The sequence below is a fragment of the Pogona vitticeps genome, chromosome 4 (assembly GCF_051106095.1).
Source record: "Pogona vitticeps strain Pit_001003342236 chromosome 4, PviZW2.1, whole genome shotgun sequence".
Taxonomy (NCBI): domain Eukaryota; kingdom Metazoa; phylum Chordata; class Lepidosauria; order Squamata; family Agamidae; genus Pogona; species Pogona vitticeps.
Window position 1 is genome coordinate 213,065,671 of NC_135786.1, and position 22,015 is coordinate 213,087,685.

A 22,015-nucleotide genomic window follows, 5' to 3' on the forward strand; every position below is an offset into this window, starting at 1 on the left:
AAAAATAACTTAAAATTATATTACACAACAAAAGAATTGATATTATCCTTCCTTATATTACCATTGTAATGTAACTTAGGGACAAATCGGACATTTCCTGCAGTCGGCCCATTTTGTTTCTCACAACACAATATCTTTAGAGATTTATGCCTTGCCCCAGCCATTGGAGTTGTAAACTAAGCCTTTTAAAAATCTTCCAGTGGCCAGTTATGAAACGAAGTATGCCCAGGGTGCAAAGGAGGAGAAAAATATATGCCGTGAATGACTGTGTTTTCCACAACCTGAAGGAGCACTGCTTGTAAATCTGTACTCAGTGTATAGTCTAGTTTCAACTTTAGCTATGGCTTAAGTGTTGCAAAAGGAATTAATTATATGTGCTCCATTCTTTGTAACTAGCTACTTATAAGCTCTGGTTAATATAGCTATTATGTGAGAAGAAGGGTGAGAGCTCCCATTCTTGGCTACTGAAACAAAAGAACTAATTGCTGAAAAATACTTTGAAGGCATGAACATCTTGTACCCTAACCCTTTGAGAAGTCTGTAGACAAATAATTTTTCTCTGTGTGTATTTGACACATATTTCTGATCCTCAGTATTATTTTTAACACTCAGCTCAGAGGAGGTTTTAAATTCTTAAGGGCAAATCTGTGACGTAAATCAGCAGCAAACTGCCCTTTTAAACTCTTACATTTTAGCAGAATGTTATATTGTGAATGAATAATGAAAAGACGAAGCAACAGCTCAAGAGAAACATTCAGACAGCAGGGTGCACATTATTGCATCTCCACAGAAGCATCCGAGATGACTCTTGCGAACTTATTTATCTTGCTTCAGATGGGTGGGCCATTTTCTTTCCAAAAAACCAAACAGAACTGCATACCCAGACACCAGTGTCACACAACATGCCTTTTATTTTGTGGTGCTTTGATGTGAAAATGTGTACCTTGGGACTGGATAAAGGCATCTATTGCTCCATCTCACTGTAACCCCCTTTTTGTTGTTGTTCTGTCATCAAGTATCAGTATAATAATAAAAATTGCATGACATCAGATTGATTCTAACTTAGAGTGGTTTACCAGTTCCTTTTTCCTGGGGGCACCTTGAGATGTGCAGCATTCTCCAGACTATACAGGCTGGCTGTTCTCCTACAAGGCATGACATGGAATTAAATATTCAACCTTTGGCTCGGCAGCCAGGAACCCAATTCAGGGGACTACTACACTGACATAATATGGGAATTGCTCTGGGATTGGAATGGCCAGTCTGTAGTATTTTTCCATTGACAGATAGCATATAATTCAATGTGAATCAGTTCAGACTGCCCCTCCCCAATCCATACTTTTTTCCTCTGCCACTAGGGCTCCAAATGTTTTTAAAGTGAATGCATTTGCATTCATTTAGGTGGTGTGATTACTTATGCTGATGCAGAAAAGCAATGGGTGTTTGTGTGTGCAAGGGCACTGATGGTTCCTAGAGTGGGGAGAGAGGAAGCAGAATGGCACTTACAAAGGAGTTAGTTCCTCTCTTCTCCAAACTTTTTCCTTTTTTAAAAAGGCTTTGTGCGAGAGCTGGAACAAACGTGCTTGAGGGTACTTAGAAGATCAGTTTAAAAACCAGAAGGGGGGGGGATTGCCAATTAGCTCTTGTTTGCACCTTTTTGAGGTAGCTTCTCTAACTGTCCAGATTTGCAGGCATCAGCAGGGATGGAGGAACACTGAAACTGCCTAAACCGGGTGCTAAAAAGTACTGACAGTCTGATTGGCTACAGTGAATTCATCTGGGGAAGCCCAACTTCATGGGTTTAAAATTTGAATTTATCCCACTGTGTAGTCACATCCTCACTGAGCTATCAGTGGTAACAAGTCATTTCTTTTCCCTGTCTCCTTCAAGGAAAAGCTTTCAAATTGGTAAGAGGCTAAATATAACACAAGGTGCTTCTGTTCTGTTGATTCCAAGGCTATGGTGTGGTTGTGGACAGGTCTGTGCACAGGTCCCCCAGTCCTATTTAAAGCCAGTTTGAGGCTTTGGAATGTATCCTGATTTACTGAAGAATGATTTCTACCCTATCCAGTTCAACTGGTGGTCAGAATCTAATCTTATTTGTAAGCCTCCCACTGACTTGCACTGGAAAATAAAATGGCAGTAACTTTTTTTTTAGTTTGCACTGATGGAGATGAAATTTGGAGGCATCATAGAATCTAAAGAGGGGATTGTGTATGTGTGTTTTGTGCTGTCAAGTTGGATGACTAAGAATACACTACCCTTTTATAGCAACCTATATCTGCTTCATGAGGTAGCGGTTCCTCTCTGCTTGATGTCAGAGTCAGACCTGTGTATGGTTTTCTTTGGAAATGTCCATGCTTTCCCAGGAAAACATAGATAGGTAGCCAGCTCAGCTTAGCCTCACTTCCACTTCATGATACGAACCTCCTACACAATAGGAATGATAGGCGGGGCAAAGGTCTGCAATGCATTTGGAAACTTTAATCATACAAGGTTCTCCCGGAGCAGGAGGTGACTATTTTCAGGCACTAAAGAGTTCCTTCTCCCATTCTGCAACTCTCAAAAGCTTCCTCAGGTTGATGGGGAACACTATGGATCACTGGAATACTTCTTCTTCTTCTTTTTTCCTGCTGACCAGTCTGCTGTTGAAGGCCCTGCCCTGTCCCAAGTCCTGTCACCAAAATGCACACAAGAACCCTCCCCACCTGGGTTTTTACTGAGCCCTTCGTCTCTGTTATGTTCTTGGAAGGCTGGTTTGAAGTTAAGCAGGAATCTTGTTTCCAATAAATCTTAGGTAGTGACCCTTTACATAAATTAAAGTATAAGTCACTCCTAAGAGGGGTTTTTTTTTTGTTAAATTTTCCAAAAATAGTTCCCCAGACTCTGCCAATGTTGACATTGCCAGAATTTCCATGGAAAGCATTATTGGTGTGGAAGGGTTGATGGCAGTGAGTGTACAAATAATGACCCATCAAGCCCTTCTCCTCTTTCTGCTTCATTTTGTGGCAAGGTTTTTCTTTCAGGGCGGGGTGGAAGGGGAGAGAGAGAAAATATTAGGTTTCTGAAATGAAATCATGTTCCCTAATTCAGATGAAGATCACCAAAGCTTGTTGCTGTTGATGATCTTAAAAGCTTTCTCACAAATCTCTCTCACTAAAGACTTACAGAAAGCCATCTGTCACAGACCAAGAAGTGAAGTTCCATGACGAGTTCTAACCTTCCTCGCAAAACTGAGGTGACAAAGAGCAAAAGACAAGGGGTGAAAATACAGGTGGGAAAAGTTGGTAGGAGGTGTGCGCTGGGTGATCATGTATATACCAGCAAAAGTGGTGCAAATGTACCACCAAAAAAAAGGTAACAGAAGATAAGTATTTACCCAGAATTGTGCAGAATAATTTTCATATATGAAAGTGAGTGTGGTATATTGGAAAGAGCCTTGGACTAGAATTCAGGAGACCTGGATCCTTTATTCTCATTAGTTTGGTCTTTAAATTATGGGTCATTTTCTGCATATTTTAAACATCACAGGGATTGTGACCAAGTGCATTGCTGACAGGAGCCACAGTATAGCCAACATTGGGTCTCTGACACATGGATCTGTATGAACCACACAAATCCACAGGCGTGCAATGCCTTTATCAGGATCGACCATACCATCACCAAATACTATAAGTTTTTGAGTCTTCCACTCTTCATCACATATGTTATCTGCCATCCAGTTACTTCAGACTTATGGTGACAGCATGAATCCATGACTTTCAAAAGGTCCTGTTATTAACAACCTCACCCTGGTCTTGCAGATGGAATTCTGTGGCTCCTTCATTCAGTGAATCATAGATAGGTCCCCATGTTCATTTTTTGTTCCCTTCTTAATAATAATCATTATGCGCTATCAAGTAAATTCCTATTTCCATCTAAATTTCCCAGTACTATGTCTATTCCAGTGAATCTTGTCATTTCATGATACGTCCAAAGTACAATAACCTTTGTTTAGCCTTCTCTTGAAATTTCAGACTTAATTTGGTCCAATTATTTGTCTTTTTGGCAATAAGTTAAAAACCACTCTTTATTCGGCTAGATCAGTGATGGTGAACCTTTTTGAGCCCGAGTGCTCAAACTGCAACACAAAATCAACTTATTTATTTCAAAGTGCCAATACTGCAATTAAAATTGAATGCTGAGGTTTTAGTTAAGCAGAAAAAACCACAACTGCTCCTGCACTGCAAGGGTTAAATGCTTGTTTGTTTGTTTTTCCTATGGGTGGTATTAACAAATAAATACTTAATGGTCCTCTAATCCCCCATTGGGCTAGACTGGTAATGGTCACCATTGCACCCCTCCGCTGAACCACTGCACCAGCAGAGGGGAGTGCCGAAATCCAGGATCAGAGGATGGGTAAGTATTTCTCTATGGTGACTTATGGCTTGTGTGCCCACAAAGAGGGCTCTGTGTGCCAGCTGTGGCATGCATGCCATAGGTTCGCCATCACTGGGCTAGATATTAAATATTGAGAAGGGAGAAAAGTAGCAGGGAGGTTCAAAACATTGGCTATATGTCTGAAGGCATGAAGATTTCCTCTTGATCTCAGAAGGTTATGTAGGAAAGGCCCACTGGTAGGAAGACCATATGGCCATTCCCTTCCTTTGGGAAACTCAAAGATAGCAGCAGCGCAGTCATCTGCACATATAACATGTATACTTCTCATTTGTACAGGAGAACAGAGATATGATGTTTTAAGAGTGGTGGGACTGATTTGATAGTACATTACCTCCCAAAGCTATATACAAACACACCTCTCCTGGAATAACCCATGCCCAACAACCCACACAGACTGATGTATATGCATAGAGGTCTTCCATTTAAGGAAAACTATGAATACAAACACAGTTCCTTGTCATGTGGAGGAAATCAGCTTGTTTAGAGCTCCTTTTCTCATGCAGTCTGGATTCACCACTGGTAGAAAAGCATTTTTGCTTCTGGTGATGTGGGGAGGGGGAGGAACATGGAGGTATAGTGCTAATCTATATTGCACTGTGATATTTCCCAATCTCGTTGTGAACTTCCCAAAGCAATTTTAACTAGCTTGGCATATATTTTTTTAAAAAAGATTATTACAAAAGGAGCCTTATAAAAATGCAAGTTTCAGCAGAGGAATATTAGCGGGAAAGAGGGGCTACTCAGCCCCTTTTAGGTATTTCCCCATATTTAGTCATGCTCCTAAGCTGCTTTTCTTCTAATGTGAGAAATGACAGATGAAGATTATAGTGGTTTTTAGTAAAGAAATGGAAAGAAGGGAGAGTGTTTAAGCAGCTCCATTCCAAGTAATGAGTCTATTTGAACTCACAGCCTAGTTCCAGGACTGAGTTTGGTTAAAAGAATATCTTGAATATCGCACAGGTGATACCATGTATGTAAGATGGACGGGCAGTAGAATGTAGTAGACTGAGTTTGGAAAGTTACTTTTTAAAAATAGTTTTTTATGTAACTTGCTGCAGTGCCCCAAATGAAGGTCATTAGCATTACATTTTGTAGTGACTTATTATGATATTTTCTCTGTTATTCCTTATTTTATCATTATTTATAGTTCTTTAAATTTTTTTTTGCAAAGCAGAGGAAATTAGCTAAAAATGAAAAAAAACATGAAAAATTAGGACAAATGGACACACCATTAGCATAGAATATTACATTAGAGTAGACACACTGAATCAATGGGGATTGACAAGTCCTCTTTAAGTTCTATTGACCGAAATGGGCCTACATTGTGACTTACTTTAACATGTCTGAGGAAGTAGGTTTGTCTCTAAAACCTCACATTAAAATACAGCTGTTAGTCTTTAAGGTGCCACAATGTCTCTGTCTTCTTAATTTTTTATTTTTCGTATGTTTTTGCTTGATATTCTAGCACAGACTAACATGGCTACCAGCTCTAAAATTACTTTAGCATAGTAAGTCACAGTTAGAGTAGGCCTATTTGAATCACTGGAAGTTATGGAGGATTCAACTCACTAAATCTCCATTGAATCAATGGGTGCACTGTAGTGCAATTTTCTATACAAAAGAACACAGTTTCAGCCGTTGTCTCCTGTTAAATAATATTTGAATGAGTGAGCGCTTGTTTGATTCACAATTCCTGCAGTGTTTGTTTCTCGGGTCCATTCTGCATGTCAGTCATCATCTCTATAATCCCAAATGTTTTGGGTTCATGACTAGAGATGGGCACAGATCAATTTGGTCCAGTTCATACAAATCGGCAGTGTGGCGCCACAAGTGCCATGTATGTCCTCCCCACTCACAATTCAGTGGGTGCCGCCTGGGTGCTCCATCTTTGCCAGTGCTCTAGTCTGGACTGAAAACCAAGCTTCCCTTCCCCGCTTCCCCTGCCAGCTGACTGATCAATGACTGGGCAGCAAGAATCCCTGTCTCATCTCATTGTCTGATTGGTTGGCTGCTGGAGAAGGCAGGAAAGGGAAGCCTGGGCTCCATTCTGGACTGGATCAACTGCAAAGATGGAGGACCCAGCTGGGGTGTGCTGAACTGTGAGTGGGGAAGCTGGTGGTGGTGGTGGTGGTGAGACATGTACCTGTGGTGCTGCACCACCTATTCATATGAACTAGGCTGATTCTATTTATCTCCATCTCTATCCATGATTAGAGAGCCAGATGCAAAAGAGAACACACCTCTTGTATCTTTAACGGTGGTGCACATGAGGAAATTTCTGAAGCTTTTGTTTGTCCTGGAAGGATTATCCCCTACTCAACTGTTAAAGATGCAAGTGGTCTGTCTTTCTTTGCATCAGACCACCCTCCCATAAATAGGGGTGCACACATTAAATTGACTGTTATGTTCCAAATACCTGAAACTGGAGAACTTGAGGACTGTAGTCTAGAACACCCACTTCCAACCTGTTTTTGGTCACAGCCATAAACACAATATGAAAGAAATATAGGCCAAAACAGGATTCTTTAAGTTGCATAATGAACTTTATAAGGTGGTATGGGAAGAATGTGACGGAGTGAGCGCCTGTCGCTTGTCCCAGCTCCCGCCAACCTAGTGGTTCGAAAGTATGCAAATGCAAGTAGATAAATAAGGACCACCTCGGTGGGAAGGTAACAGTGTTCCGTGTCTAAGTCGCACTGGCCATGTGACCACGGAAGATTGTCTTTGGACAAACGCTGGCTCTATGGCTTGGAAATGGGGATGAGCACCGCCCACTAGAGTCGAACACAACTGGACAAAAAAGTGTCAAGGGGACCCTTTACCTTTACCTTTATGGGAAGAATGTGGTCCTCTTCAAATGTGCCATAATCCCCCAAGGGGCCCTATGACCCCCGTTGAGAATGGCTGGTCTAGAAAAGTACCCATTTTTCCAAGACATTATTTGGATTGCTGGATGACAAAGTTTGCAAACAAGGATTACACGGAAGCAACTTTCCCTCTAATTCCCTGGAGCATGGCGTGGCAGCTCTGCCCCCTGTGTGACGATTCTGATCATAACCAGAAGCAAATCACCAGGATTGCTGGGTCAGCTGCATGTGCCTGATGAAGTGCTGCATGCCCATGTAGCTTAGAGGGAATGTTACATGGAAGGCATGCACAAAAGTTGTATTTACGTGGTTTTCTAGAAAGCGTAAGGTGCTTATTGTTCTAGGTAGTTGTGATTTATAGAAAACAGTGAGATAAACAAGATCATTCAGGGATGCTTAGGAGGTTGCCTCAGGTACCCTCAGTTACTGGCCCCTCCAGTTTGCTGTTAATACTTGCACCTGGAAAGGTAGTCCCTGTGACAACCCCAGACCTACTGGAGGATGCCACACGTTAACTAAGCTGCCACCAACCATTCCCTGTAAGAAGTCACACAGACCAGGGATGGATTTTTAACAAATAAAAGAACAAGGTTTATTTACATAACACACAGGGAAAATAAACTGATCAAATGAATAAGATACAGTAACGTGGCTTAGTCTCAATCATACACACACTAGTTTGGTTCACACAGAACGCATTTAACTAAAGCACAGACCCTGAACCTATCAGTTCTGGCTAACCCTACAGACACCTGAACCTATCAGGTTGGTACTGACTGACACACAGTAGTACCCTGTCTGACACACAGACTCCCACTCAAGCTTCTTCTCTCAGCTCTTCTCCAGCTTCTCTTAACTTCTCCACACAAACTCCACATATATATACAGTACAGCCCCTCCTCCTGATGTCCCGCCTTCCACTCTCCATAGGATGGAACTTTCCCTCCAAACCCATGACAGACAGGTAACATCAGTGCTGTATGTAACACCTCCCCTCTTTATAAGTTGTTTTGTAGGGGGAAAGCTAAGGTGCTTTTCTCCAAAAAACAACCTGGATTCAAAACATACAAAAACAGTTATACAATAACATACAATACCATACTTACTTATACTTACACTAGGATAACCATATCAATTAGGCATTTAAACATTTACCATTTACAATACATCAAGTTACCTTTATTCATACAAACCAGGCATGTTTAATAAACAAGTACATTTAACCTTTGGTCACCAAAATATATACATAGTCCATGTTCTTTCGCCGTCTTCATTCTTCAGGTCTTCTTGACAAGGCGTCAGCAACACAGTTCACTGACCCTCTGACCACCTTCACTTCAAAGTCATAGTCTTGCAGGTTTAAAGCCCACCTCATAAGTTTGCTATTGTGGGTTTTCATTGTCTTTAACCATTGCAGTGGTGAATGGTCAGTGCACAGAATAAAATGTCTTCCCCAGATGTAAGGCTTGGCCTTCTGGATCGCGTAGACTATGGCCAGGCACTCCTTTTCCACGGTTGCCAAATGTCTCTCACCTTTCTGGAGTTTCCTACTCAGGTAGGACACTGGATGCTGGTCACCATTTTCATCCTCCTGGCAAAGAACTGCTCCTACCCCGCTGTTAGACGCATCAGTGTAGATGATGAACTCCCGGTCGAAGTCTGGAGCACGCAGCACTGGATAGTTGATGAGGGCCTCCTTCAACCTCCGGAACGCCTCCTCACAGTCGCTGGTCCACGGGATGCGGTCATCAGTCTTCTTCCTCGTCAGATCGGTCAGCGGAGCCGCAATCTCGCTAAACCTCGGGATGAACTTTCTGTAGTAGCCCACCAACCCAAGAAATGATTTGACTTTTTTCTTGGTGTTGGGTCTAGGCCAATCACGAACAGCTTCTATCTTGGCCTCTAGGGGTTTTATCACTCCTCCCCCTACTATGTGACCCAAGTATTTTATTTCTGGGCTACCCAGCTGACACTTGCTCGCCTTTACCGTTAGCCCTGCTGCACTTAACCTCTGCAGCACTAACTCCAGGTGTTTCAGGTGATCTTCCCAGGTATTACTGAAGATCCCTATGTCGTCAATGTAGGCCACAGTAAAGTCACTGAGCCCTGCTAAGGTCTGGTCCATCAGCCTTTGGAATGTGGCTGGTGCATTTCTGAGACCAAAGCTCAGGACTCGAAACTCATAGAGACCAAAAGGGCTGCAAAAGGCGGTCTTTTCTTGATCCCTGGGATCAATTCTTAATTGCCAATATCCCTTTACCAGGTCCAATGATGAGATGAACCGACAACCCCCTATGGTTTCAATCAGGTTGTCTAGCCTGGGCATTGGGTAGGCATCAGGAGTGGTTACGCGGTTTAATTTCCTGTAATCTACACAAAACCTAATGCTCCCATCAGGCTTGTCCACTAGGACTATCGGAGAGGACCAAGGACTAGAAGAGGGGACGATTATGTTCTCCCTAAGCATCTCGTCCAGCTCCTTCCGCACCTTGTCCCTATAGGGTCCCGTCACTCGGTATGGGGATACTGCTTGCGGGGGTGCATCCCCTGTGTGGATCCGATGCATCACTCCCTTCACTATCCCCGGCTTATTGGAAAACACCTTTTGATATTTGATGAGCAGCATTTTTAGTTCTTGCTGCTGGTCTTGGGTGAGTGCAGGACTGATCTTTACCTCCTCTGGGTTGTATTTTACTTCCCCTCTACCCTCCCAGAAGGGTAATTCAGCTTCCTCACTCTCAGCTGCTTTTATTGCAAATAAAACCCTCTGTTCCCCTCTGTAGTAGGGTTTTAGGGCATTCACATGAACCACCCTCCTTGCTTGGTTCTCCTCCTGCTCTATAAGGTAGTTCAGGTCTGACATCTTGGAAATGACCCTATATGGTCCTGCCCATTTGAGCTGCAGTTTGTTCTCTCTGCAGGGCCTAAGCCAAAGCACTTCCTCCCCTGGGTCAAAGTGCCTCTCTCTAGCTTTGTGGTCATACCATGTTTTCTGTCTGACCTTCTGAGCTTGCAGGTTTTCTGCTGCTAGCTCTAGGTTTCTCTTTAGATCATTTATTAAGGTGTCTATATATGTCACAACGTCTTGTGGGTCATCCTGGGTGATCTGCTCCCAATTTTGTTTGATCAAATCAAGGGGCCCTTTCACCCTCCTCCCAAACAAAAGTTCAAACGGACTGAACCCGGTACTGGCTTGTGGCACTGATCGATAAGCAAACAAAAGGGATTGCAGCTTCTGGTCCCAATTGTTTGGATTCTCTGCCAAGTAAGCCCTAATCATGCGCATTAGAGTCCCATTGAACTTCTCAGTTAACCCATTACTTTCAGGGTGATAGGCAGTGGTTTCCTTGTGCTTAATTCCACAGATTTGCCATAAGCGTTTCATGAGCTTCGATGTGAACGATGCGCCCAAATCTGTGATTATTTCTGAGGCAAATCCCATCCTGGACATATACCCCACCAAGGCATCTGCCACTGTGTTAGTTTCAATGTTAGTCAAGGGAATGGCTTCAGGGTACCTCGTGGCATGGTCCACAATGGTGAGAATGAACCTGTTCCCCCTCTTTGTGGCCTTGGGCAAAGGTCCCACTATATCCACCCCTATGCATTTGAACGGAGTGTCAATCACAGGCAAAGGGCACAACTTCGCTTTGGTCCTGTCACGATTATTCCCCTGCCGCTGACACACATCACATTTTTTACAGAACTCCCTGATCTGCTTCCCTATGTCAGGCCAGTAAAAATTCTGTGTGATTCTCTGCTGTGTCTTGTTCACCCCTAAGTGCGCAGCAAACATGTCAGTGCCCCCTTTGTAAGATCATTGGGCGATACTTTTCAGGTACCACTAGCTGACTTCTGATCCCATCTCCCCCTTTTGAGATATCCCTCAGGGTCTCCCTATATAAAATTCCCTTTTTCTCTAGAAATCTCACTGGGGTTTCAGGTGTTAGCTGGGCGTCTGTCACCTGTTCAAAACACTTTTGGAGAGTGGCGTCTGCCTTTTGCTCTTGGCCAAATCGGCTGTCTGTGGTTAAGGTTTCCACCACAGCTTCGGAACTCCCCCCACCTGCTTCCGTCTCGGGCTCATCAGTACCCCCCTGAACTGTCCCCGTGGTAGCTTGTGAGCGTGTAATCACTAGCACCCGTTTCACATGTTCAGCCAGGTCATTTCCCACGAGCACGGCTGCTGGCAGAGTCGATGAAATCGCTAGCCGCCAAACTCCCCTCCAGCCTTGAAAGTTCATAGGTACCTCAGCTACTGGCAGCGAGATCACCTGTCCCTCAATCCCTGCCACCTTTATGCTCTCATTTGGGATTACATACTCCCTAGGAATAATATCTGGATGGCACAGGGTCACCTGGGAACAAGTGTCCCTCAACCCCCGATACTGATGGTCAAGTATTCCTATGTCCACCCCTGCTGTTTCAAACAACTGTGAATCTGTTCTCACAAGTAAGCAGCGCCTGACCTCCACAAGAGGACCATTTTCCTCAGCCTGATCAGCAGATGTAACTGTTCCAGATTGAGTAGCCATGGCAACAGGCTCCCTCTGTGGCAAGGAGCTTTGCTCTTTCTGGACACAGAACACAGCTTTTGGCTTGGTTCCACTCAAATCATGAGGCACAATTCCTTTTAGCTGCTTTAATTTCTCACACTCTGAGATTAGATGGCCCTTTCCTTGACAGAAATAACATTTTCTGGTGTATTTTGAGTCTTTCTCATCTTGTTTTGGTTTTCCCTCCAAAATCTGAGGTCTTGGTTTCATGTCTGAGGGCTTCCCTTCACCATGGGTCCCTCCCCCTTGCTGGTTTCTTCCTGGTCCCTGAGAGTACTTGCTGTAGGTCTCTTTAGGTTTACCCATCGATTTTCCCTCACCTAAGGGCTTTCTTATTTGGGAAATAAAATCTGCGATTTCGGCCGCTTCGGCCACAGATTTCGGTTTCCTTTCCCTCACCTGGAACTTCAGTTCCCCATGCAGGACTGAATAAAACTGTTCCAGCGCTATCAGGTCTTTGAGCTGCTGGAAGGTCTCTGTTCCCTCCTGAGATAGCCATTTCTCTAGCAGCCTCACCAGTTGGGCCCCCACTTGGGTAAAAGTCTGCTCTGGTTTCTTGGTGAGTGACCTGAATCTCTGCCTCAGCTGTTCCGCATTTATCCCATGTCTGGCAAACACCAGCTTTTTAAACTCTGCGAAATCTCTCAGCAATTCCTCTGGCATCTCTGCATATACTTCTGCCAGGCTGCCACTGATTAAAGATCGCATAATGGTCATCTTCTCAGTTTCCCTCACTGAGAAGTCCACAAACGCTCTTTCCACTAGGGAAAAGAACACCTCAGGGCAATCTCCCTTGTGGTATACAGGGAATTTCTTCAGGTCAGTTTTAGACAATTGGCCTCCCTCAGAATCCCTATTGTTATTATTGTTCTGATTCATCAATTCCAATTTTCTTAACTCAAACGCCATTTTCTCTCTCTGCAATCTTTCTTCTCTTTCCATTCTCTCTATTTCAAATTGCCTTCTTTCTCTCTCTAATCTTTCCTCCATTTCCCTCACCCTCAGTTCATGCTGTTGGGCTAGGAGCAATTTTCTGAGTTCTGGGTTCTGTTCTCCCGTGCTGTCACCCTGCACTGAGCCAAATTCATCCTCAGAACCTTGGTCTACCTGGGGTTCCCTCGCTTCACCCATTTCTGCCATTTGGCTTCGAGTCAAGGGCATAATCCCCCCCCAGAACAGGCTGCTCTCAAAAGTCAAGCCTCAAAATAAAGCAACCACTTTTTTTCTTTTTCCTCAGAACCAGCTTTCTATAGATTGCTGCTGTTCTTCAGCACTAACTTGCAACTGTAGCCAGCCAGAGTCCACCCCCCTCTGCTAGGCCTCTCAGCAGACAAGCTAGATCACTGCTACGTCACACAGCTTTGCCTCAGCCTTTTCCCGCCAAAACAGGTTGCCTCAGAGCTCCCTAATCTAGTCCCCAGTTGGCACGTTCTTCCACTAGCGCACCTCCCGGTTAGGTACGCCTAGAAGATTACCTACGCGCCCTCAGATTGTCCCTGACTAGACCCCCCTTGCTCTGGGCACACTTGCCAAGGCTTTGCTGGACCACTGGACAACTGGACCAGTCGTATCCCACACGCTGGACACCAATCAATGTGACAACCCCAGACCTACTGGAGGATGCCACACATTAACTAAGCTGCCACCAACCATTCCCTGTAAGAAGTCACACAGACCAGGGATGGATTTTTAACAAATAAAAGAACAAGGTTTATTTACATAACACACAGGGAAAATAAACTGATCAAATGAATAAGATACAGTAACGTGGCTTAGTCTCAATCATACACACACTAGTTTGGTTCACACAGAACGCATTTAACTAAAGCACAGACCCTGAACCTATCAGTTCTGGCTAACCCTACAGACACCTGAACCTATCAGGTTGGTACTGACTGACACACAGTAGTACCCTGTCTGACACACAGACTCCCACTCAAGCTTCTTCTCTCAGCTCTTCTCCAGCTTCTCTTAACTTCTCCACACAAACTCCACATATATATACAGTACAGCCCCTCCTCCTGATGTCCTGCCTTCCACTCTCCATAGGATGGAACTTTCCCTCCAAACCCATGACAGACAGGTAACATCAGTGCTGTATGTAACAGTCCCCAGCCTGCACACCTGTTCTAGGGAAGATTGCATTAACTAATGAATGCAGAATTTTGCCAGCAAGAGCTTTCTTTGTAATATCACCCATGAATAGAAGTAATAATAACTTCAGCAACTGTAATTATTGGGACCTGTTAAGTAAATTCCATTTGGTTAGGTGCTAGTCTATGCGGATTTTGAGAATTTATAAGAAAAACAAACACAATTTTTTTAAAAAACGCACAAAATATTGCAGCATCTTAAAAGACTCACAGAATCATTTGTATGAACTTTTGAGGACTGCATTCCACTTCTTCAGATACGTGAAGTCCAAAATGCAGCCAGAAGTCCCTAATCTATAGCCAAGTTCTTAGCAATTTTCTTGTTATTTGGAACACCTCATTTGCTTGAATAGGGAGAGCTCTCTTCACACAGCAGCATATGGACAGGAGTGGACCAAACTGCAGCAACACATTCTGTTGTACATCTTCCCTCTTCCCCTGCCATTTGCTTGGCAGTGTCCTTAGTCACAAATACAACCTGGCAATCAAGTCTCCCAGGACATGCAAGAAAGGAATTGTGTCCTTAATGGGATTTGCTTACAATTCTGCTATTACGCTTAATGTAACTCACCTATATTGGGAGGTGTGCTCTAGCATTTCATTTTATTTGATTGCAAAACTGGGATTTCCTGGATCAACAGCAGTTGGGCCATGATACCTTAGACTTATGTGCTCTTATTCATAGACCAGGCCAGGGAGCCAGTGCATCTTTCCTCATCTGTTTTTATCTTGAAAGAGTTTTCCACTTCAATGCATGGTTTGGATGAGTGGGTGAGGGACCATCCTTACCAATGGACGTCCTTCCTTTTTTGAGCTCCTGAAATTTAGAATGGGCTAAATTTAATTTCAAAATGTAGTTGAACTGATATTTTTCCTCTACCTGTGTATAATGTTCTGTTCTGCACTGGAGCCCTAAGCTCTTACTTATGTAGGAAAACAAACAGATAAAGAAACTACAAAAATATACCAATAATCATGTGCCATCAAGTGAATTTGGACCTTTTCAGGGGTTTGCTGGTAGAGAATACTCAGAAGTGGTTTACCACTTCCTTGTTCTGGGGACACCGTACGACTGAATAGCTTGCTCAAGGCCGGACAGGCTGGCTTCTCTCCGTGGAGGCATAGTGGGGAATTGAACTTCCAACCTCTGTTTCTGCAGCTACATGTGTAAACCACTGAGTTCTCAAGACAGCTATAATAACTGTGCACTGTCAAGTCAATTCTGACTTACGGCAAACCTTTCCAGAGCTTTCTAGGTAGAGAATGCACACATATGGTTTGCCATTCTCTGCTTCTGGGGGGTTATCCTGGGACTTTGCAGCTTGCCCAAGGCCACACAGGCTGGTTCTTCTCATGGAAGGCACAGCAAGGAATAGGACTTTGAAGTACTGGCTCCACAGCCAGATACCCAAACCACTGAACTATCCAGCCAAGATATTTGTTGTTTAGTTATTAAGTCGTGTCTGACTCTTCGTGCCCCCATGGACCAGAGCATGCCAGGCCCTCCTGTCTTCCACTGCCTCCCAGAGTTTGGTCAAATTCATGTTGGTAGCTTCAATGACACTGTCCAACCATCTCATCCTCTGTCACCCCCTTCTCTTTTTGCCCTCACATTTTCCCAACAACAGGGTCTTTTCCAGGGAGTCTTCTCTTCTCATGAGATGGCCAAAGTATTGGAGCCTCAGCTTCAGGATCTGTCCTTCCAGTGAGCACTCAGGGTTGATTTCCTTCAGAATGGATAGGTTTGTTCTCTTTGCAGTCCAGGGGACGCTCAAGAGTCTCCTCCAGCACCACAATTCAAAAGCATCAATTCTTCAGCAGTCAGCCTTTTTTATGGTCCAACTCTTGCTTCTATACATCGCTAATGGAAAAACCATAGCTTTGACTATGTGGACAGGCGTCTTTTACTTTCATGGCTGCTGTCACCATCTGCAGTGATCATGGAGCCCAAGTAAATAAAATCTGTCACTGCCTCCATATCTTCCCCTTCTATTTGCTAGGAGGCGATGGGACCAGTGGCCATGATCTTAGGTTTTTTTATGTTGAACTTCAGACCATTTTTATGCTCTCCTCTTTCTCCCTCATTAAGAGGTTCCACAATTCTTCCTCACTTTCTGCCATCAGATATATACTATGCTTTTAATTTTTAATTTTTTAGCCAAGATATACTATGATTTTAATATGCCATTTAGTTTTATTCTCAAGTTGACTTTCCTCCATATTCTCCTTTTAAAGTCTCAGCTTTGTTCTATTTAGTTATGAAGAAATATGTGAATTCAGTAAAGTTCTAATGAAAAATTATCGAGAGAAAATGCTATCTTATCCACCCTTGTCATTTATGCCCTGATGTCTCTCTTTTCTCCACTAGATGTCCTTCTTCATGTACTCTAACAAGTATGCTTCAGTAATGAGACAATTATCAAGAAATGGAACAATTCTGCTTTTACTATACTGTAGCAGTCTCCTTGCTCTTTCTCTTCTACCCTTAAATAAAATGTGTTTAAATAAAGCAGATCTCCCCTAGATCAAAACAAGAGAAAAGAACTCAGCAGTGATCTTGTCTGAATTCCACAGGGCTGGCTGTTGTTGCTATGCATGATTGCTTCCAACATATGGTAATGCTACAAGGGTGTTTAAGCTGAAATGTTCATATAATAGTTGACCATTGCCACCTCTCCGTCAGTTTCTATGCCAAGCAGGGATTTGAACCCAGATCTTCTGGATCCTAATCCAAGAACCTATCCACACCAGCTCTCATTTGTAACAAAAAGTAATATTGTGGCACTTTAAAAACTAAAGGCTTGTCTATATGACTGGGCTGGAGTGGGCTAAATAATGTTGCTAGGTTGATCCTCACCTCCAAATGACATATGGATCTCAAGCAACCCTAATTGTTCCACGTTTTTAAAAGTGTTAGGTATGCATATTATGAGTGATCTTTAAGAAGTATATTAAATAATCCACTTCTCTTAAATATCAGATTGAGAGCCTGTTGCAGCCTAATACACATACCTAATACGCAAATACTCTACTTTTTCTTGTCTTGATGGGTCAGCTGAGACACTGGCACAGCAGCAGATTTGGCTGTGGGTAGTTTCTTAACTGGCCCTTCAAGAAAAAGGAAAGAGAAAATTTATTTGTTTTAATATCTGATGTGGCACATTTTTATTGCTCTAATGGAGTTTTTTAAAAAATTGCTTTTCACTATCCTAAAGTGGCTCTATTAAATCATCTTACAATGTTGCTAAAACAAACAAAAAAACAAAAAGGCTTTTGGTTTGTTCCCAGTGATCACATGCACTGGAAACAGACCAAAAGAGAGTTGATCCTATGTCAAAAAGTAGAAGCTTCTAACAGGGGCCAGAAGGATGCAGGTTGGAGTGCTCTGAGGGCAGGCTGGTTCACTCCAGCAATGACTTTGTCTGATTCATGTATTTAGGAACAAACCAGTTTATCCCTGCAGTGGACCAAACGGCAGACTAAATTCCTGTCTACTCAGCCTCTAAGACAGTGTTCTCAACCTTGGTTCCTCATGCATTATTAGTGACAACACTGTATTTGCCTAACGGGCTCATATGCTCTTGAAATTGTATGTCCCAGATTCTTTGTTTGAGTGCTGCTTTAGGGCCGATGTGCCCCATCGCCAAAAGAACATTGGTGGAAAAGCCCATTTGCCTTATTTCTTTTGTAAGTTGTAGTTTCCATGTGATTGAAAGGAGTCAAAAAGTGACATATGTGCCAAACCTTCTGAAGAGGAGAGAAGCTTTAGCCGGTAATTAAACATGTGGACTAAAATCAGTCAACCTGTGAACTCAGGAGACTATAAGGGAGTGCTATGCCATTGCTGCTGCACAAAATTTTGCTGCAGAGCATGTAATAAGGGAGTCTTGATCAGAAAGAAGTAGCTTAATGTAAAATTCATAAGTTCTCCCTGGATATCTGCGAATGATTGGGCTCAGGAGGTTGGTGCGTAGATCTCTGTAGAAAAAACAGTAGAGTAAAACATGACCTACAGTTTCCACTTGGCCATCATTACATGGACACAGGCAATTGGAGACAGGTATATGGTGAAATCTTCCCTCCATGAGCTTAGAGGGTAAATCATTAAGTCTCACTAATGTGAAGGCTCTTCTGGTCTTTGTTGACATTGCGCTTGTCAAATATGAAGATATTGTAAAGGCATTATTAGTGACAACACTGTATTTGCCTAACTGGCTCATATGCTCTTGAAGTTCTATGTCCCAGGTTCTTTGTTTGAGTGCTGCTTTAGTGCTGACATGTGCCATCGCCAAAAGAACATTGGTGGAAAAGTCCATTTGCCTTATTTCTTTTGTAAGTTGTAGTTTCCATGCTGATTGAAAGGAGTCAAAAAGTGACTGAAGAGAAGAGAAGCTTTAGCCAGTAATTAAACATTTAGCTAGTAATTAAACATGTGGACTTTGGCTCGTGCTCTTATGGTGATTAGGCCAGCCTCCAAACGAAGGGCTACATTAGGTGTACAGGGGGGTACAGTCAAAATAGATCTCAAAAATTTGGTTTGAACTACCTCAAGAGGACCTAGGTCAGATAAAGCAAACAATTGGCACCCGTAGAGCATTTGAGCAACAACTTTAGCCTTGAAAACATGAATGGCTGAGGGGATGTGGTGACCCTCTTTGGTGTGAAAAAATCTTGTTAATACCGCTGCACTTTTATGAGCAGTCAGTGCTGCATGCTTTATGTGGAGGCCCCAGGAACCCGAGGGGTGAAAGATTATGCCCAAATATTTGTAGCTGGAAACCTGCTCTATGGGATGTCCATTGATAGCCCAATTGCACTTTACTCTTCTTCTACTGACCATGAGAACTTTGGTCTTCTGGTAATTAATTACTAACGTGCTCTTGATTACAGTAAGAAGAAAGCTCCCTCAAGAGTCTTCTCAGTCCCACACATGTTAATGAGAGTAGAACCACATTGTGTGCATAAAGCAGCATTGGTACATGACATACCATATTTTTCCATATATATTTTCCCCCATGTATAAGACGCCCCACTTTTCTAACCCAAAATTAAGAAATCTAAGTGGGACTTAGCAACTGTAGGGGAAAGGGATCAAAGTGCTGCAGGATCACTTTGATCCCTGCTTTCTCCCTTCCTGCTAAGCCCCTAAGCAAAAGGAGGGGGAAAGGGATCGAAGCAATCCCGCGACTGCATGATCATTTTGATCCCTTTCCCTCTTATACAGCCACCGGATTGTTTTGATTCTTTCTGCCCTCCTTTTGTTAAGCCCCATGAGACTTAGCAAGCAGAGGGGAAAGCAGGGATCAAAGCAATCCTGCAGCACTTTGATCCCTGCTTTCCTTTTGCTAAGGATTAACAAGTGGAGGAGAAAGCAGGGATCAAAGCCCTGCAGGAACAATTTGATTCCTGCTTTCCCCTCCATTTGTTTTTGTACTCTCCTCAGCTTACTTCCATGCATAAGACAACCCTCAATTTTTAGTTTAAAAATTTAAGCCAAAAGTATGGTCTTATACACAGAAAAATACGGTAAGTGCAGCTTGGGGGGATGAAATTCAGGTTTAGATAAATCTTCAACTACATTATTAATATAGAAGTTAATCGAGGTGGGCGCCAGGATACAACCCTGTTTGACCCCGTTGAAAACTGGGATTGGATTGGATAGAACTCCAGCTGAATTACAGAGGACTCTCAGGTGGGTATTTTCATACAGTCCTTTCATTAGCAGAAGCAGTCGTCTGTCTATGTTCATAGATTCAAATTTGATCCAAAGTTTATTTCTTGGGATAAAATCAAAGGCGGACTTAAAATCAATAAAGGCTGCATACAAGGCGCCTCCTTGGGGGGAGGAGTATTTATGAGCTAGATGTTGTAGGATAAAGCCCTGATCCAAGGTAGACTTTCCAGGCCAAATCCTGCCTGCACATCGGTCAATATATTTTCTACTTGAAGCCAGTCCGAAAGCCTCCCCCGTAGATATCTTGCATACAACTTACTAATTGTACTAAGTAGGTTTATTGAACGATAATTAGCAGGGTCTCCTCTATTGCCTCGTTTAAATATTGGTATTATAATGGCTAATCCCCAGTCCTCCAGAATATACATTGCATAATTAATCCAGGAAAATAGGGAGGCCAGGACCGGGGACCACCAGTCCAGGTTGCCCTCAACAAGTCTACTGTGAAATAATCAGCACCAGGGGCTTTACTCAATTTTGTTTGGCAAAGGAGGAGATTTCACCTGGGGATACCGGGGGCCAGTTTGGTAAATTTTCGTAAGGTGTAAACGAATCGGAAGCACTCTCAGGATGCATAGCGTAAATGCTCTGAAAATACCATTCCCAGACCATGGGGAGGATGCAGCAGTCGGGTTTGGGAGAGTAGTCCCGTGTACCCCCTGGCGCAATCCTCCAGCAGGAGGCTGAGTCCTTAAGTTCGGATGCTAATATCAGTTGTTCCCATATCTCTCTCTGAGCTTGATACTTTTTCCTTCTAATCAAGGCTTTATAGTTTTTCTCGAGTATTAACTAGTCTGGATGAATCTTAACCATCTTCTGTGTTTTGTACCACCTATGTAGGGCTATTAGTTCATGCTTTGCTGTTTTACATTCTGCACCGAATGTAAAACCGAATGTAATTCGGTGCAGAATGTAAAACAGCAGGATTTAGAGTGGACAGCTTGGGAGGGTTTAGGCTTTAACTTTCTGTATGTCAAAGAAGGTTGCAGATGATTTATCAGCCCTTTATAGGCCTCTAGGGCAGCTGAGATTGAGTCAGCTGATACAATGGAATTACCAAAAAAGGAGAGGGGCTCAGTTAATGGTAACTGTCTTGTAAGCGTAACCATTTCTGTGGACCATTTTACTTGAGCAGCTCTTATTTCAGCTGTCCATGGGAGGGCATATTCGCTGTCCGCAAATACTTTAGCGGCTCTGTAGTTGATTGATATGAACAAAGGAAAGTGATCGCTCTCAGGGCGACATTCCACCCCGAAGTCACATATTAAGTCTGCCAGATCCTTGGAGACCATAATGTAATCAATGATTGAGGCTCCCATTGGTGAGATGAATGTATACTCCCCTGGCCTGTCCCCTTCAATACACCCATGTAGTAGGGCTAAATCCAGGTTGTTGGCCATCTGCATTAAGCGTAGACCTGCATAATTACAACCTAGATCCTTGACTGTCTTGGGGATAGATGTCGGGAGGGGATACAGTCCGGGGGGATCATATGAAATCGAGCATAGATAGCCTTGTCATTTTCTCCAGTCCTGGTGTTAAAATCCCCTAGCATTAAGGAAGCTGTTGGATATAATAAAACCAGGCTATCAATATATTCTGTTAGTTTTGCCCAGTGGTCTTTGGACTGGGTACGAGCTGGCTGCAGGGGGGATATAGAAATTGATAAGCAACAAGGGCTGTGTAGTAAAATTCAAAATGGCCACCAGTGATAGGTTACAGCTGGGCTGGAGGTTTACAACTGATATCTGCAGCTTTGTTGTTGTAAGGATGGCCATGCCACCTTTTAACTGGCCATCTTTTCCACTGGGAGCTGCTTTCAGGGTGTGAGTTGCAAAACCATCTAATAATAGTTCCCTTTGGCACCACGTCTCTTGTAGGAATAAAATGTCAAAATTAGAGAAGGCAATATCCCCAATCTGGGCTTGCCACCCTGCAATATTCCAAGACAATATTTTTACAATAGACTTCTTGTGATGAATTATTCCAAGTTCATGGGTTAAGTGCTGTGGAGTCTCCTTATCTATACCACACATTGGATTTGACTCCTGACCAAGCTCTACGTTATGCACTACCTGATTGTATAATCCCATTTCATCTGTAGCACTTATATCCATGGCGGTTAAAGGAAGCACCTGTGGAGAGCTATCAACCCTGCGTCAAATCATTTTGTTTTGAGCGTAATTGCCACAACTAAATTGGTACTTCCAGGCCTCGTTGGAGTTTAGGACTGCTTCAAAGTTTTGTTGGTCTATGCTCATCTGA